Source organism: Manacus vitellinus, unplaced genomic scaffold (genome assembly GCF_001715985.3).
Source record: "Manacus vitellinus isolate BGI_N305 unplaced genomic scaffold, ASM171598v3 scaffold_9_pilon, whole genome shotgun sequence".
NCBI lineage: Eukaryota > Metazoa > Chordata > Aves > Passeriformes > Pipridae > Manacus > Manacus vitellinus.
In genome coordinates, this window is record NW_021940917.1 from 10145972 (window position 1) to 10166333 (window position 20362).

The window sequence follows — 20362 nt, forward strand, 5'->3', positions numbered from 1 at the left end:
CAAAAAGGATTATGTTTTGTAGCATTAACTCATGTATAAGTAAAAATAGCAGAGATACTTCATTCAAGAATAGTTAAAACAGAATAAAACATTTCAATATATGTTCCTCTTTAACACCAGCCTCTTTTCTGCCCAGATATCTTTCATGTTCTGGTGTGAGCTAATGGTCTTTGACACACTTGAATGTGAATACTTCTATTCAAATGGACGTGGAGACAGGGCATGGAGGCAAAGAAGTGTAAAGTCAGCCTTGTTCTGTGTGTCCATGTCATCAGCAATCTGCCACATTGCTGCACATGGCTGAACCTATGAATGAAATCATGAATGGACATAACAAGAGAACAGTTCATGTAGTGTGCTAGGACCTGAGTAGATAATAAGAAGAATCTTGTACAGTTGTGCACCACAATCCCCATGCTATTTTCCTACTACCTTGCTTAGTTCTGGTCCAATGAACAGGCCTAGAGAAAAGAAAAATAAAGCACAGCCACTCTGGGAGCCAAGTGATTTCTTCAAGACAGATGTTCTACTTGAAGAAACAGGTTAATACCACAGGCTCATTTCAGAAAGGCTGACAAGCAATATTGAGTCAATCATCAATGAAACAACAACTACATACAGATGAGAGATGAAAAAGTCAATATATGGCAGTACAAAATCTGTAATTTTAGTCCCCACCAAATCTCTTCAAGTTCTCTTCATTGCTACATAGTTCTTTAATAAGACTTAGTTCTGCTTTCTACATCCCCAATGACTTGTGTTTCAATTTTGAAAACTAGTTAGAAACACGCTTATGGTAACAAACTGCATTGTTGTCATTGTCCCAAATAAATCCATTCGCAGTCCTGAAACCATATTTTTAAACCTAAAGAATGTAGGAATAGACAGAAACCTTTGTAGAGAATAGTGTTGAGAGCTGGCTGACTTGTTTGTTGGAGCATCAGAACCAAAACATTTCCCTATCAGTCTCATGGAGGCTGTGTTCAGGGGGATTGGTGATACAACCATCATCAAAAACAAAATCTGTGGATTTTTTCATGTACAGTAATGGAACAGTTATAGCCCAATTCAGAACTCTTTCATCTTCCACTAACTCAATTAGCTTTCTTCGATCTCTATAAAAGCACTCTTTGAATCCCTGAAAACATGCAGAAATATGTATTCTATTTCTGCAGCAATATAAGAATGTTTTTTCACCCTCATCATCCCCCCTTTGCAGAAATATGAGATGTGTCTGTACAGAATCTGTGAGCTCTCACTGGAACATGAACATCCTCATGAACTCATTCCTTCTCAGTTCTCCCTGTGCCAGTCTATGCACTTGTCAATATAGTGCTGTGTCATGGGATCTTTCAGTCTTTTCTAGAAGCATTAAAACTTAGGAGAAAAGGAGAAACAGTCTCATACTCTATCAGCCTGAGGCAGAATAAAAACCAGACTTCCATCAACAATTATGACCAGTCAGACTGAAGTCTTCATGATTAGCGTGTTCTCAAGAGAGGAACAAATTCTCATAGCCAAATGATATCTATAATTATGTCAAAATGAAATAATTTTGTTTTAGTTATGAATGGTCTGTAGCATGAGAGTAAGTGTGTGTGTGTGAGGGGTTGGAGGGAGGGAAGAAGTATGCAGCACATTTAACAGTGATTTTATGGTTCAAATAAATGGGTAGTTGACCATTCACTTCAGTTTTACAGCACCTGATTTTGCATTAATCAGAGTGACTGTCTATAATCCTGATAAAGCATGTTCAACTGACCTGCATTTAATTTTTAATAGTAGCTTGCAATGAAATTAACAAGCCAGTGCTGTTAAATCAATGATAAGAAGGGAAAGAAATATTAGAGGACGGCTCTGTTAATTAGCAGGATAAATTTGCATTATTGTTTTCACTTTTTTTTTCCCAAGTTACGCTGAAGTCTTGCTGCCACATTGTTTTAAATGGACCACCAAGGGTCCCCCTGGGCATGAGGAGGCCTGTGCCACTGCTGTCTACAGATCCAAGACTTGCTGCCAGACCGAGATCTTGCTTTGACTCTCAGCCTTTCTTTTTGTACATTTTTTTGTTCCTTTTTTCAATTTTGTAGAAGACAACTGACCTTGGAGGTTTGAAATATCATCAGTTTTGTTTTGGGGTTGTGAGATTTAGACATCTGCCTGGATGTCTTTAATGTCTTTTTTGAACTGAAATTCTGACTTTAACCTAATTTCATAATGCCTGCACAAAAACCAAACCAAACCAAAAAAAAAACAAAAACCAAAAAAACCCAGAAAGAGAATTCTTCTTCATTATCTCTAGACATTCCCACTCCATAACCTTTTGATGACAAACCTTTCTAATATGCCACCAGCAGCTTAAACTTCATGCAGCTGAACTGAACACTTTAAATATTTTTTCACTCCGTCGATGTTGGCCTTGCCACTCTCCTCTTTGCTGCTGAAGCTCAAGACAAAGAGGTGTTTTTGCAGCATAGGCTGCATAAAGACATCCAACAGCCTAGTGCTCTATCTGTTGATACCATACGGAAGTTGAAGTATCAGTAACAATTTCTCTGAGCAGAGTCTGAGATTAATTATTCTTTGGCAGCACTGTCAGTGTCTTTATAACATATTTAGAAAGTGAATAATTATTTTTAAGTAGCAAATGGACCAACTAACTTGGTGAGGAAACTAGCAGCACTGCCACGTACTGCCTGACAGCTGATGAAGAGACAAAATACTTTGTGTTGCTTCTGACTCTGTCCCTAAACCTCTTATCCATTGCGATAGTTCAGAAAAAATCTTACCCTATTGCCTTTCCCCATCCCCTCTTGCCAGAGCAATCACTCCCATCTCACATATGGATGTCCATCTCCTTGAGATAAAGCAAGGCTTGCTGTTTGTGTCACCAAACAGGTCTCCACACAACAGAGGACCATGGGGGGACGCACAGGAGTCACAGCATGGGAGGTGGATGTGGAAATTGGAACCCCTACCAGGGAGGGTTCATCACGTTGTTCCCCCTCCCTTTCTCTCACTCCCATCTGCTTCTGTATTCATCCCAGGATTAATTTATTATAGCAGTTATAACTTATTTGAATGAAGAAGTTACTCAAATTGTGAAAGGATTATGTACTTATGTTTTCAATCTCTTTGTGGAGAAAAAAAATTGAGTTTTTAACATTATAATGAGGTGTCTGTAGAGCATACTAAATCCCACTATACTTTTCAACTTCATATCTGGCAAAATAACAGGAAATTAACACTGCTAAGACTCATAATAGCATGCAGGCATCTTCTCCCTAGCACCTTTAAATGAACAGAGGTATATGAAGTGCAGGTAAGAAGCAGAAACAAAGTGAGGCAGTGGCTGCCTCATCCTGACTGGTTGCACCCAGAGATACCTTTGGAGCTCACACAGTACATTGAAACAAGTTTAGCCTGCTGGTGTTCAGGACAGCTTTGCTACAAATGGCAATCATCATCAACCTCCTGCACATCAATATGGTGAGGACCACTAGCTGCATCCCCTTTCACCTCACTTCTGCACAGCTGAACCAACCCAGGTCCTCAGCCTGTCCTCATACCTCCTGTGCTGCAGCTTCCAAAAACTTTGGGGTCTTTTATGATGCCTCAGATTGTCTAGCCACAAATGTATGGCACTGGTGGCCATTAGTTGCTTTTGAAATGTCAGGTTGACTAGGAACAGAAAGACCACCAGTCTGTCTCAGACAATCTCTGATCATTTGATCCATGCCAGACTGTGATGATACTTGGCTGGTCTGCTCTTGTGCAAAGAGAGTCATATCTATTTCAAAATCAATTTATTACACTTTTTGAAAATAATATGACTTAAAACATCTGGGTTTGATATTTCTAAAATACCATTTAAATAAAACATGTCAAATTTTATCGAAGTATGCAGAAAGAGAAAAGCCGTCTTTGATTTAGGAAATCAATATCATGAAGGATCAGGTGGTAGTTACAGTACTAAAAAATCAATTTAAATCCTTCTCCAGAATGGAACTGTTGTTGTCTGAATGTGCCATGAGGAAAGGAGCCTGGATTGTTTCCGCAGGGCACTCAGCAGAAAGGGATTCATTTCAACAACCTTTACAACCTGTATATTTTCAGGAGAGCTTAGCAATACTGCATGTCAGAGTTCAACGCTGGGCAATATCTTGATGAGAAGGGGTTCTGCTTGTTCAGAAGAATCCTCAACCTTACTCTCAAATTCTCAAAATTACAGCTGTCATCTCATCATGTCAGGCCCCTACTACTTCTGCCATTTGGAAAGAGATTTCAGACTGTTTAATTTTAAAGATTGATTACCATTCCTTGACAGATCACTTTCCATTAAATTAAATAATGTTCCAATTAATTGATCTTTTAGTAGACATTCTTAATTTAGTAAACGCTGAGGAGAATGCTAAAATTACCACTATATTTCTGACAGAAGCACCACTGAAATCTGCTAATTGATAGCTTTGCTGTTTTCTCTGATGGCCTGAAAAGCTTTTAAAGCTAAATTCTGTAATCATGTTCATCTTTGAAAATTGGTTTTGTGAAACCACACATTTAGTTCTTGCTGAGAAATCTCATTTTAGTAATTTTTAACATAATTTAAAATGTATAAACTAAATTAGCTTTTGTAGTTAAGCCAGCATATTTTTCTTCAATTTTTATCTCTTCCTAATATATATTTGACCTTGGAAATGACAGTGTCTGTAGGATACTGCAGCTAGGAACAAAGAAATAATTTCCATTCCATCACTATGGTTACACTTTCTTCTGTCTCCAGCACTGAGCTGTCTGAAAGTGTTGAACAGAGAGTCCTCAGGAGGGCAAGAAAACTTCATTTAATATTATTTAGTTCTGATTACACAAACACACACACATGCAAACAAACATAGCCTTGGATGTAGCAAATTACTGCATTCTGTTCACATTGCATGTGAGATAGGACCAACAATAAAAATCAGAGTATCATGAATGTCCACCCCTCCCAGGCTGTTTTCAGTCTTATATGCTCATGTCTGATTGTTTCAAGTGGTTCAGCAAAATATACAACGCAAGCAGCAAGGCTTCCAGTGGGCTTAGCACAGCATTAGCTTCACGGACATCTTCATTCCTCATGGTGATGATGAAGACAGACTAAAAGTGAGAATCATGGCTTCCCTCTGACCATTGGAAATTTGATTTGGAATAATTTTGAAATGTTCTTTAATGCCTATCTTTATTCTGACCAAACAAAGCAAGCCAAGGATCCTGGAATATGAAACATTGTTCTTGAGAAAAGGAAGAATCTTTACAGTGGTGGTTCTGCACTCTTTCAAGTAACTTTATCACCTAGCTGGCAACAGAGTGAGGTTGGTCAAACTTCTCCAGTTTCTTACCTTTTCTTAGACAGAATCATTGCCCTGCCTTTTGATGCTCTTTGCAATGAAAACCTTGCCTTCTGTTGTCTGAAATGGATCCCATATTTATGCAGTATTTGTGCAAAATCCCACAACAGGCATATCTTATAATTGAGGGGAAAAAAAGTCTTCAAAATCACAGTTCTTAGTGTTACAGTATACAAAATTGTATCTCTTGTATGAGCTTAAATCATTAGAGACTTCATTCAAAGCTAACAAGTGTTGCTAGGAAATAAAAACCTTAAAAAGATAAAAATTGAATTTTAGATTTCAATTCAGCAAAGAATTCATGTTCCTGGAAAGACTAAATACTTGAACTCTAAGCATGGCATTGTCATTGATACTCCTTAGCTCTACATCATGCTCTCTAAAGTTCTTCTCTCTATTTTTCCCTGCATTGTTACACAGCAAAACATTAAAAAACATTCCACATGGAGATTTAAACAAATATTTCTCTGATTATTTTTTTTGGTAGAGTTTAAAAAGAGACAAATATAGACAAGCTGACAAAAAAATTACCTGCATCAAAAGCCACATTTGATAAAAAATAACATTTTGTTGTAAAGTAAAATCCACAGCACTTCATTTTAAAATAATTTTTTTCATGAAATCTTTTTCATAAGCTGTTATCATTAAATACTTTTGAGACAAACAGCTACACTGGAGCTCTCATTTTACAAAAATTTTATGTCATATTTCTTCCTTTTTACTTTATAGAGTCCCTGCTGAACACATACACTCCCCTCCTGGCCCTCAGATTCCCACTGTGTTCTGTTCCATACTGTCACTTTCGTCTTGTTTTGGGTGCCAATTTTTCTCATTTTCATTAAACACCATCATTCTGAGGAAGCACTACTTCTTCTGCTCTGTAATGCAATCAGAACAGTAAGTGCTTTACCCAAAGGTCAGGTGGTAAGTCATACCATGGAACTAATTTCAAAATTCAAGACAATTTGCCTTTCATCACCTCCAGCTGGGCCCCACATTACCTGAGCCTTCACAGACTTCCTTCAAAGAATTCTCCCGGAGGAAAATTTTAGAAATACATGCATTTGAGATATAGAAAACCAAATGGCCTTGTTGATAGTACCTGTGAAGTATAAAAAAGCATGTCAGTTGAATAAGCTCTCTTTTATGTATTACAGCTCCTCTCTACCAAGACCATTTTCATTACAGTGATCTTGTTGATGAAAAATAGCACAATTTTGGCAAAATATCACACACAGAAGTTAGTGCTGTGCACAGTGAACAGATTTGGCAGTGGTAGCTTGTAAGACAGAAGATATAAGACAATACCCCACCACTACACATCTCCTCAGCCAAGACATTACCTGTCACCAAAAATCAACCCTCTCCAAATATGATTTCTCACTTCATCCACTCAGAGTGCTACAGAAACCAGTAGTACTGTTGAGAGTCCAGCAAGCAAGGAAGAACTTCTGAAAAAAACACACCAGGGAAAGGAAGGGTCCTTCAGGTACTCCTGAGACAGATAAATGCTATATCCTCTAGGACTCAAGCCTTCAAGAGTTCAAACAGAGTTGAAAAGCTGGTAAGGTCCATCCAGTGCCAGGAAGCTGGAAGAAGTAACAGAAAAAAAAAAGGGCCAGGCTCAGGCATGCTTGGTCAGCCATGCTTGGTCAGCCTAAAACCTGAAGTAGAGCTAGGGTCTGATTTCTCCCACGACAGAGGTGCAGAAGTTGAATGTTAGATTACATGCATTTTCCTCCTAATCTCTCCTCCTCTAGACAATGCAGGGTTTGGTACACCTTTGGGCTTCTACTAACATCCGTACTTCTACTTCTCTGAAACAAAGTGACTTCATGTTGTATACTTAATGGGAGCAATTTTAATGCGGTCATCCATAATAATTATCATATAAATCATCAGGCAAAGTGTCATAATGTTGTAAAGTGCAGCAAACCTACTGTCCTGTTCATTCCTCACTCCTTCCAAACTCAGTCGTATGGCATATTTACTTACCTTTTATTTATCTTGTATTCCTACTCGTAAGTAAATGAGTTGGGGATACTATCTTCATATCTATAAAGATATCAATATTTCTCTTATGAATATCTGGTACAGAGGGACTTCAGACTCTTCAGAGAAATTTCTGTGTTAGCAATTCATTTGGCTGGACAGTGTAGTCAAATTGTGTGACTCTCACTCATGTAATCAGCATCCACATAAAACTTCTTTAGGATGGTAGATATCATGACCAACTCTACAATGAAGAGGAGCATGTGAAAAGGAAAAGATGCATCTCCTCCCCTCCCTAATGCAAATGGCAGGAGACGAGAAAGAAGAATCCCTCAGTTCCAGGTATGAAGCACCAGAAAGGCTCTATACTTTGAAATATGACAGAGTGGGATCTTTATGGGGTGGTCTTAATAAAGGTTAAGAATGCACTGTGGGAGATGATGAATCTGAAAAATGTGACTTAAGCTTCCTGTACAGTGTTGACTCCTGATTGGGCAATTAAGACAAGAAAATGACTGCATGTAGTGAAAGCCCACATGATGTCCGCAGTGCTCATAGCCCTAAAAGCAGTTTCTTACTGCCCTTTCCTAGTTTCTCTCTGACAGGTTTCCAACCTGCACTTCTAGTACTGTCAAACTATGTTTCATTTTTCTTTTAAGTGTTTTAAATTTTGAACGATCATAACCTTGTTTGAAATTATCTTCAGACATTGTACGTGGGCTGTGAGTGAGAATAGTCTAGGGAAAATTGGTAATAGCAATTAACTGTAAGGGAAGTTCTTAGAAAAGTGTCAGTCTTTTCAAGTAGAGCTGTAATACTATTTTCTGTCAATACAATTTTCCTTTTCATAGGTAACATATAAATAAGAATATGTCTTAGGATTATCCATACTGAAAAATTAGCAGTGAATCAACCTGTAGAAACTATTTTTCTTGTGTTTTTATCTGGCTAAACACTTAAACTTTGATTCCTACTTCATCTCTATAAGTTTCCTCATAAGAATATGAATCTGTGGGTTATATTTCTGAAAGATGTGCATGTGATATATATAAAAATTAACATTTGTAATAAGAATTTTTGGTCTGGAACAAATATATGTGCACATACACACTTCCTTTAACCACTAGTATATGAAATTTTCATGATGAATTGGTGTATCAGTCACAAATACACACACTTGATTACAGAAATCCTGATTTTAAGATTGTTTTCCGCTGTTTATATCTCAGCCTGAAATATTCCATGCTGAGGGATTTCTCTCAGGCTGAATGCTTTTGGAAAGTTTAAATGTTTCATATGCTTCTGAGAAAGAGACAAAGGAAAAAAAAGGGAGTTTAGCCAATTTAAAAAGAAAAAAGAGAAAACCTCTCTATGACTCATCCTTGAACAGAAAGCATTATCCTCTTATTCTTTGGAGAAAGGATGCACAATTTTGCTGGGGAGTTAACTTTTTGACAGGAATATGTTCTTTATTTTCAGCATACTGTACCATAAGTTCTCACTTGTTCAGCAGAGATGTGCCCAGCAGTAAGGGTAGTTCTCTACTTCATGAATGCTCCAATCTTTACACTTTCCTCATGATCACAGTTCCATACTTGTAGAGCCACACTGGATCCACGTCCAGTCCTAACACAAGGGAACTTACCCTTCTACTTTGAACGACCATCCTGCCACCATGCATGCCTCAACTTATCTAAGCAAGGAATAGAGGATAACACCTGGACTTGTGCAAAAGTGGCAAAAAGAACAAATCAGGATAAACGGCTGGGAATTAAAGATTGGCAGAAGTGAGCATGAAGGTGGATCAGGAAAATAAGGCTACGTTTTCAGTCTGAGTAGGCCCCACCTATGGACTGAAAAATCTTTCTGAGCCCTTTCCCAAAGCCTGTGTTTAAGGAAGTCACACTATCTTTATGCAAAACAGTCACAGGACCAAATTAAAACTGATCAGCTGCCTTTATATGCGCCATTATGTGTCAATAATCAGCTTGTATACTTTGACCGCTTTATTGTGAATATACATTTGCACACCTAGAAATACCCCTGATAAGGTAAAAATTAATCCAAATGTGAAATTTTGGTGCAATTGAAAGCTATTGTGGATTTGCCTTGAATTTCAGCTGACTGGGGACTTCACAGCATCTTGATGAGTAGCATATCACATAGAGTTAATATTAGCCCATTCTTCATTGGTTTTGTGCTGCAAGATATCATTATTATTCTATTACACTTCCAGTGGTGTGGAAGAATTTACTCTACTTACAAAATTTACAGCCGCACAAGAAGTCTACTCTGTTAAACAATCATAAACAATCAAGCAGTTTTTGAGGAAATGGGGGCACATACATCTGTCTCTAGAAAGATCATAAAGCATAAGAAGGAGGTGAAGAAACAGTGCCCTTATAAAAAAAAATCTGTTATATTTGACACCTTTAAAACAAACAAAGGTTCCTCAATAGACATGTTAAAATCAATCAAAAACAAGCAAACAAAAACCCTACAACAAACTCTCCCCCAACCTCCAATTGCAATAATCTTCTATTACAAATAGCAATATTTTTGGCATATATATGGTGCATGACTTAAAATATTAAGCAAGAGCCTTGCAGCACAGTAAAAAACAACTTACAACACTCTAAATGCAAATGTAGAGATTAAAAAAATATCCCTTTACTGGATCTATTAGGTGATCCTTCAAGTCCTTGAGCAGATTGTAGAGAAAAAAAACCAACCAACCAACGACAATAAAAACCCACCACCACCAATGAAATACCAACAACAAGAACAAAAGCAGAGCCTAGTTGGAAAAGACCAAAGATCTTTAGGTGTTGTATTGATTGATGGATTATCTTTGGCCTGCAGTTGCTGGGGTTTGTGTATTGCTTCATTTCATGCTATAAACACAGCAAAATTTAAACCATCTAGGTGTGTACCAAAACAGGAAACTACAAAGGTTGGAAAACCCAGTTTTAACAGAATTATACCAGAAAAACATGTTTTTTCCACTGAGGTTCCAGACCATTCTGAATTCACTTCAGTCTTTAGGCAGATAAATGAGGCTGTCTCAGCCATCTTCAGTGGTATTTAGTTCGCTCAATCTGGGCCCCTAAAGAGCAGCCTGAAATCTGAAAGAAAAAATGGAGTTTGCTTCAGAGTAATCATTTTAACCAAACCTGGAGGGAGAGAGTTCCATCACCAGCACAACACTCATTCCTGCTGCAGGCAAAGTGGGTGTCTACTGAGTCCAGTTCCACATAGACCAACCAGGTCAACAGAATGTTTACTTTGCACTGCAGACCTGGCTTTGGAAGTCCTACATGCCTCCTTCCAGTTCTACCTAACACAAAGCACTAAGAGCAGAAAAAAAGTAGTAACGTACACAGTTCTTAGTGTGGGGCTGTTACCTTCAAGGTGCTTGAGCACTAGACAGCTTGTCAGAGAGGGACTGACTCAGCTGCACCAGGCACATTATGGTGCAAAGGGAAGAAGTCACCAAGACCAAAGAAAACAAGGTAATGTCTTAAGAGAATCATTAGACAAATTTCCACAGCCTCCCCAGAAGCTGCATTATGAATGAAATCTTGTTTCTATCAGACTTTGCAGATTTTGTGTGTAATAAGGGATCTGGTCACCTTCTTGTTACAGGGGCAGTTATTTTAGATCCTGACTCTGGTTGCTCAGGATGCACTAGTACTCAGTATCCCCTGCACCATTAGCACAGGGTCACTACTTTTACCATTCTGACTCTGCTCAGAAAGAGTAGAGTGAGAACCAGACCTCCAGCTTTGCATCTTCCCTTCATCTTTGCATCTTCCCTCATTTCTGTGTGATGTGCAGCGACTGGTTCTGCCTTTGGCCAGGGCAACAAAGGATTAAATAGGACAAAGAATCAATAAAAATCCACTTAGATGGCATTCATGGCTATATCGTAATGGAAATAGCAAGACAGCCATTGGAGAAATGGTGAAAGACCAAGTGCACTCAAATCTTCCTGGAATCAACGTGATCATGTCTAGCAGGAAATGGCTCTTAAAGCACATACTTAATGTAACACTTTTAGAATGCCATTAGAGTTCTGATATATTATTAACTAGACTAAAAAGGGGGAAAAAAGCCACAGCAGAAACAATTACTATAGCTCAAGCTGTAAATAATCTGCCTTTTCAATTTTTCAAGTCTTCTAGATACAACTATAATAATGCTTTATTTAATATATATTAATTTCCTATCAAAGTGAACAGTTCTATCAAGCACATTTCATGTATATTGTATAGGTGATGCTAAATGTCCTCTGGACATAAACAGAACTCATTTAATTTCCATTTCAAGATCTATCTCATTTTAATAAATGTACATAAACTGTATTTAAAGAGGCTGTACAATATATATGTATAGGTCTAGTAAAAAGCTATTTTCAATTCTAAAACTCTGCTTTAAAATTTTCCAATTTCTGTGGGAAGTATGACCATAATGTTTAAGGTGGTGCTGGACTGCAAATTATATTGGACCAAGCACACTCCTATTAAAGTCAACTAATTTGCAACAGATTTCTCTGGGAGGGGAATGGAGATTCCACACATTAGTTAGAGTTCTACAAATGTAGTTCAAATATTCTCAGTGCTCTTCAGACACCATGAACTTCTGGGAGGTTTTCGGCAAAAGAGGTTTTGGAGCAAGATAAGCATTATATAATTCTTTAGTTTGTCTGCAGCAAAAGTACAAGACTAAATCCATCATCTGTCAAAGAAGGTAGGGGAAAGAAGAAGGACTGGCTGATGAGTATTTCTACAGGAATAGCTTCCACTAATCTCCTTTCGAGAATGCAGGGGGTTATTTACTTTTAAGGGAAAGAAATCATAAGTGCCACTAACTTGTCTTCTTTTCCTAGTGTGTTTAGCCCTCCTGTTGAGTAGGAATATGCTGAGGCAAACCATGATACAATATGAGAGAACCAGAGTTGAGCCAAATACACCCTATTCTGCAGTTTCCAGCATTTCCAAGATACCTATGCTCACTTGGACACCACCATAATCCTAATTTTATTAATGTGTATAGGCTTGTCCTGTGTGATGAAATCAGATTGCAAGAAGATGATGCTTAGAAGGCTGAAGCTACCTTTATTTCATAATCATACTAATATTTACATAAACCTATTAGTTGTGCTTATGTTATATAAACCATAATTTTTTTGAGGTCTAAGACTTGAAAGCTGGGCTTTGTAATCCATACCAATGTGATTCAGTGTAAGTGCTGAATATTAGCTGAAGCACAGTTAGCCTCTGCATGCATATTGTCTACAATTTACACAGCACCATGAACAGTTATGCTTATTTGACTCTGATCTATATAGTGTCCAAGATTCAACAGTTCTAGTAGTTCTGTTGCTGTTGGTTTGGGGGTTTTGTGTGCATGTTTTCTGTTTGTCTTTTTTGGTTGGGGTTTTGTTGTTGGTTGGTTTCATTTGTTTGTTTTTATTTGTTTTTAAATAAAAATTTCTGATTGATCTGTCAGAAAATTGCTTTCAATACTTTGTAAGATTACCAGGGAATTAAAATTAATGGTCGCTTGTAAATTAGACTGCATATTATGCTGTGAACAGAGATAGGAAACAATGGATATCTTAGAGGGGGATACAAAATAGTCATAAAAGCTAAACAATAGAAAAACTCTCTAAGATATAAATATTGATAAAGGGAAGCCTTGCTTATCAGCAATGATACACTGTTATATCAGTTGTAAAGAAGAATAAAGTTACATATCTGGAATGAGAATAGAAATGGCACACCAGTAATCAAGACATGTCCAAGACCTTCAGACCCCTTCCTTTTTATCCCTATATGTGATTATTCTGCGTAACATAATTTAGCAATCACAATCTTTCAGCTTTCTACAAATTTAATATCATTCAAAACCTACTGTGAAATATAGGCTCAGCTTTTGACATCTGATGTACCCATTGTATACACAGAGGAGGAAACTAGATTCAACTCTCTTGGGGTCAAACTCTGCAGATTTTTCTTCATATATTTTGCTAGAAATACTGCACAACCTTCTTATCTATCTTATTTATCTTATAGATAAGACATATCTTAATCTTACATACATTTCTTTCTGCCTGGTGATCTCTTCTGATCCATAACAATCAAACCACTAATTTCTCATATTACAGCTGAGACAATGAAAGGACAAGTAGGAGCTTTCTAAGGCTTGTTCTTACCCTGTTATTCAGAACATATGAAATAGTGGTTTTCTCAATTATACAGGCTGCAAAGGTGTGAAAAATTGATATACTTCTGAGAAAATTGAAAATACAGGGCTAGAGAAAATGTATGAGAAGTATCTGTAAAACAGAGCTCCAGACATTAATTTTCACTTGTTGACAGAACTGGAAGTCACATTTATGCTGTTTAGAAAAAGAGAAAAGGTGTTTGAAGAGACATTTGACAGGTATTCTGAGATGCAAAATAATTGAATAGGCCTGAAAAGCAGACTAGGTATCTTATTGTCTCCTAGCAGGAACCAGGAAGAAGATAAAACACTTCCTCCTGAACAAACTAAAATGTGCTGTAAGAAGCCAAAATTCCCGCCTCAACAGCTATCCTCAAAGCTGCTTCCCAGGAATAAATTATCACTGTGTGATTGAAATATTAACATCTGACAAACCTCTCTGTGAAGCCACTGGAACCATCAAAGAGCACGCATCAGAAAAACAATGTACTAGCTTGTGTTTATTTGCTTGAAAATAACACAAAGAAGGTAGTTTGGATGATATGGATTTTAACAGAAGTGTATCGCTCTCAGCACAGCTCTGGTATTTACATTATCAACAAAATATGTGAGCACAAACTTTTCACTGACAAGTACAAGTAACTCTGTATGTACCGTGGTCACTCACAATGTATAAAATTTCACTTTTCAATAAGCCATATGGCTCTTTTACAGAACAGAAAGCAACATGAGAAAAAAAAAGTGGAGGAAAAAAAAAGTTGAATGAAAACCTCAACTGAGAGTATTACTTCAGTCACAGGCAAATTAAAGAGAAATATTTTGAAATGCTAAGAGTGGCTGATTTTCATTTAATTCAGTATTTTTCCAAAACATAGTAAAAGGAAACCGGGTTGTTGTAATTCAGATCAATTGTCATGGTACGACCAGTATACGCTAACTTAACACTGCCAGAAATCCAGAAGAACACCAAATTAATACTTCCTGTATGTCTTGCAGGGTAACTGCATTGTAATTGCCTGTAACAGCATTTCTCTTTAGTGGGACAAATTCTATTGCCTTTTTCATATCACTTGGAACACAAACAAATTAATTAGACATTTGTGATCTCCATGGTGAGCAAATCACAGGTACATAGCAGTGTATGGAAATAGTATAATTTCTTCTGTTTGCTTGTGTCTCTTCTACCACTGCGAGGTCTGAACCAGAGCTACGGAAACAACTTCATTCTGCTCAAGGGAACCGCATTAGTTCGTGTGGATGAGAGCAGTGAGAATGCCCATTTTCTCTGTGGGACATGAATTATCTCTGTCTTGTTTCTACAATATTCAGCACTTGACTCCAAACTGTTCTGTGTGCATTCCCATCTTGTGAATGTACAAATACACCATTGTAATAATAATGAAATTATGAGCCAAACAAATAAAGGGGTTTTTTTCATTTTCATTTTCAAATTCACTGCTTGAGTGAAGTTGCCTACTATGTATTCATCTGGTAAAAAAGATAAGGTAAAAAAGAGAACACTGATGACAAATAACAATTTTCAATACCATTTTGCTACAATCACATTAAGATACCAAGTATTTATCCTTCTACCCGAGAGACAAAAATAACTTTGATAAAAAAATATAATTCAAAGGCTTTCTTCACTCATCTGGATAAAGAATGTTTACTGATACGCGCACATGCATGGAAACAGTCTTGCTAATTTCTCTTCCAGTTTTTTTACTTAGTCACACTGAGATAAAGCAACTAAACAGTGTTTCTTTCTGCGCTTTGTGACAGTCAGAAAACGAGAAATGTGAAGATTACACTTTGGGTTAAAAATAAGTATTGGGTTTAAAATAAGTATTGTAAATCTGCTCAGTAAGATCTACATTTTTAGCAGTTTTACTTCAAACAAACAAACAAACAAAAGCAACAAAAACCCAAATCAAACCCACCAAAAGACACCGTTTTATTTCCATGTGCATTTCTCTACTTCCAGTTTTCCTTTCAGAAATCTGAAAACACTCTTTTCTGCTAAGCACATTGTCCCTTTGGAGGCAGGGGTTTGGGGTATTTTTAACTTGTGTTCTGAAAGGAGCTGAAATTGACACAGCTGGTTTTTCCAGACAGGAACAGCAATTTAGTGTAGCTAAACTTCATGGTCCACTAAACTGCCAGATACAAGAGATGCAGCCCCAGGATCAGGTGTGAGCCGTGAGCCAGGTGTGTTTGGTTCTGCAGCAGTGTCTGACAGCCAGGAGGGTATCAGCTGCCCCTCTGGCAGAGAGCAATCCCCAGGGCGCAATCCCTTTAATCTAAAAGAGATGCATTTACACAGAGAGCCATGTTCGTGATTTATTCTGACACTTCACTGTTACTCACCTTTTCCAATTCAGTCTTGTTATTTTGCCTTGGGACTCATTTACACTGATAAATTGCTGTCTTCTAAAGTAATATATGGACACATCAACTTCAGCCCTTTTCTTGGTCTGCTGAAGAGCATTATTACAAAACTTGATGGAACCTGTGTCATGGTTGACCATATCATAGGGGTGAGGATGAATGGCTGGGCTGCACTGCTGAGCTTAGAAAACTGCAAGCTGCCCAGAGCTAGGCAGAGGATGCTCCAGAGAGACTGGTAACTGACAGAAAACAAAAGTTCCACTAGTTAAGTATATTTTCTCCTACACTCAGCACAAGAACACTGACAAACAGATAACAAAACTAAACCTCCCTACAAAAACTGTTCTAGGCCTAGGGAAGCAACTGGTGAGAAGGTCTGTCAATTAAAACATGAAAGTCATGGAGCAATTTGCTTGGAAAGCACAGGGTACAGGGCAAGAGGAGCAAGAGATCTCAGGAAGGATATCGCAAGTGGAAGTCTCTTGTCCCAGTGTATGCACACAAATGCACACAGAAGGGGAAAAGAATCAGGAGAGATTGGAAGTCCACATGCAGCCACAAAACTCTGGCTTTGCTGCAGTGACTGAGAGACCCCAGAGCATCCAGGGACATGATCAAGGGGTTGGGACAGGCTTATCACAGAGGCGCCTGACAGGAGGGTGAGCAGCAGCTGAAACCAGGGGCGGTCTGCCCAGAGTTAAACGAAACTCAGTGGCCCAGAGAAGTGGTACCATCTCCCTTCTTGGAGGATTTTCTACCATCACGGGATATATCCCTGAGAAATCTGGTCTGAGTCTGCTTTAGGCAGGAGGTTGGACTGAAGACCTTCTGAACTCCCTACTGGCCTGAATTGTCCTCAGATCCCATAGTCCCAAACTTGATGATGTCTTTGCAAAATCAAAGTTCTCCCTATTCTCCAGGTGGATCCACAGAAATCCAGAGATTTCCTGGGATATTGCAGAAAAAGTGAGGTTTAAAAAAAATCCAAAATGTGAAACTGAAGACCTGGGTTATAGTAAAAAATATTGTTCAAATCTTTAAGGATAATAGATCTTTATAATGGGCTCAGATTTGTCCAAGGTCTGATGCAGTGACTGAACTCAGATTGCCCAAATGCAAAACTGGAAATCACAAAACATCACTCAGAAAAACCCATTGTGCCTCCAGCTACGAAACAGTTCACAACTATGAATCTTGAAATGTTGGTTGTGTTTCTTAATAAGAAAGAATTCATAGTAATTCTATTTATCCTGAACTATGCCAAGTTATGACCAAAATAATTTTTCTTAACAGCACAAAAAAACAAAAAGAGGAATTTAGAAGCTTTATTTCTCTGAAATTTGTAGCATTAATACCGGGAAAAGTCAGGACTATCAAACTTTACCTTAGAATTATAGAATAGAATCATAGAGTGATTTGGGTTGGAAGGGACCTTAAATACCCTCTACTTCCAACCCCCTGCCATGGGCAGGGACAACTTCCACTAGAACAAGTTGCTCAAAGTCCCTTCCAACCTGTCCTTGAACACTGCCAGGGCTGGGGCATCCACAGCCTCCCTGGGCAACCTGTTCGTGTCTCATCCTGCTCACAGTAAAGAATTTCTTCATAATATATAACTTAAGTTCCCCCTTTTCAGTTCGAACCCATTACTCTCTTTCCTGCCATTACAGTTCCTGATGAAGTGTCCCTCTCTGGCTTCCCTGTAGGCCTCCTTCAGATACTGGGAGATTGCTATGAGGTCTCCACATAACCTTCTCCTCTCTAAGCAGTCCTAGTTTTCTCAGCTTGTCTTGATAGGGGATGTGCTCTAGTCCCCTTGTCAACTTTGTGGTCCTCCTCTGGAGTTGCTCCAACAGTTCCATGTTCTTATGTTGTGGGCACCAGAATGGGGCACAGTACTCAGGGTGGGGTCTCACAAAAGCAGAGTAGAGGGACAGAGTCACTTCCCTCCACGTGCTGGCCACACTGCTTTTTATGCAGCCCAGGATTCTGTTGGCTTTCTGGGCTGCGAGAGCATACTGCTAGCCCATGTGGAGTTTTTCACCAGTCATCACCCCCAAGTCTTTCTCTACAGGGCTGCTCTCAATAACCTCTCCAGAGAACCTGTAGGTGTGTCTGGGATTACCCAGACCCAGGTGTAGGACCTTGTAGTTTACTTTGTTGGATTTCATGGGGTTTGCATCAACCCACATCCATTCTGGATGACATCTCTTCCCTTCAGCATGTAAACTGCACCACACAGCTTGGTGTAATCAGTAAACTTGCTGAGAATGCACTCAATCACATTGTCAATCTCACCATCACCTTCTCCAAAGCACAATGACTGGCAGAAACAACTTTAAAATTAGGTCAATCAGTTCAACTAGCACCGAAACCACTATATTTTATTTATGCAATACAAAATTTTAATATATTTTAAAACGCCTGCAGGTAAGTATAATGATATGTTGTTTAATATTAGTAGAACATTTTGCCTATGCTTGACTGCACATCCATTTTCAGGAACTTACTGTATTGGAAAACTGTAACTAATGGTTCTACATCATCAAAATGTTAAAGCAGGGAAAAAAACCAAACATAGGTTTGGAATTGTATCAGTTTTACACAGATTTAGAAAGGACCTGATATTGCAGGATGTTTTGTCCTCACAAACGTAAACTGGGTTTTTTGAGTTTCTCAGCTGGGTGTGGTTGGTTTACATCACTGACACAGCTACATGGGAGATGGGACAGAAGGCCATGAGAGCTAACACTTAACACACATGCAATTTGCCTAACACAATGTACAAGCTGCATCTGAAATGAAACGATGGGATTACCTAAACCATCATCAGCTGAACTGTACTTTATAACTTGAGTTATGTTAAGTGTCTTTCAAGCTTAACAGCACAGAGCAAATGATCTTGGTGATAAAGCTTTAAATCTCTGATTATTTTTCAATTTCAAATGTCAGAATACTGCTTTTGTGGACAGGTAATTTTCTCCACAGAGAGAAAATCTCATGCTTGCATGACTTACCTATATATTAGAAGAAATGAGGTCTTTTTCCCCTTAGGTTGCCAGACCTTCCTGGAAGCTTTCCAACCCATCCCATCATCCCCAGGGTAATGGCTGAAAACTTATTGTAGAGAGTGAATTTACATAAAAGTTCTTTAGGAGTTTTAGGAAACTGCTGTTGATTCTTCCTGCTCCACAAGCAGCCTTTTTTTTTCTTTTCTTTTTATTCCCAAGAGATGGAGAAGGGACAGAGTCAAACAAATAGCATGTTAAAAAAAGAAGACTGGAATTATTCACTGTCAGGATTAAGAGTGGCTCTTCAATTACCAGAACAATAACTGTAGTAACTGATAAACACCTAATGCCTTGCAGGAACTCTAATCACAGAGCTGAAACAAATTTTATTGCAATGTTGTTTCTGTCACCTACTATAACAAATGAAAGGCAGGGTACGAAAACAAGGACCGACCAGGTCCAGGTAAAGAGATAAATTATTGCTTATACACAGTAAGCACAGCAATGGCAGGGAGATGGCTTGTGAGTCTCAAGAACGGAAAAGATTTGATACCCGGAGGCTAAGTAATGTGAATAAAATCATCCACAAAAAGGATGTTTTTAGTGCTCACTGAGACAATAGTTCAATGACACCTCTCTCATTAATAACTGTAATAAACAGTTTTGAAAAAGTGACTTGGCAAGGGCAAGAAGATATTTGAAGCACAGGATATGGGACACAGTGATGAGAGCAGTGAGAGCTCTTACCAAACCAGTCTCCCTACCAGAGGCAGAGGATACTAATCCAAAACCTTTCTACTCCAAGTTGGGGAAAAAAAAAAACAAACACAAAAGAACCCCAACAACAACCAAAAAGAAAAAACAAACAAACAAACAAACAAACAAAAAAAAAAACCAAAAAAACAAACAAACAAAAAACCAACAAAAAACCCAAAACAAACAAACAAACAAACAAACAAAAGCAAAAATCCAACACCAAACCAAAACAAAAACCAAATAAATTTTTAAAGGGATTTAGGGAAGAAACACTGAGCAGGTCAAGGAAGAGATTATGTTCCCCAGACTGACTGGCTGCTGAGCCTGGCATCACTTCTGCATAGCCATTTCCCTCACCTGTCAAGAGCGTGTGCATCGGAATTTTTTTAGAATAGGGAACACATTAATTCCAAAGGAATAAGCATGACATTAGTCTGTGTGTGGTGGTGACTTTCTTTTTTTTCGGGGGGGGGGGGGAAGAGGGAGTGGGCAATCTAGTGATATTTTAGCTCAAATATCAGTAAATGTGGATGAGTATCTGGTTCCCCAGTATGATTTAAATTTAGGAAAGTGCCTTAGCACCAAACATGACTTCTTCTT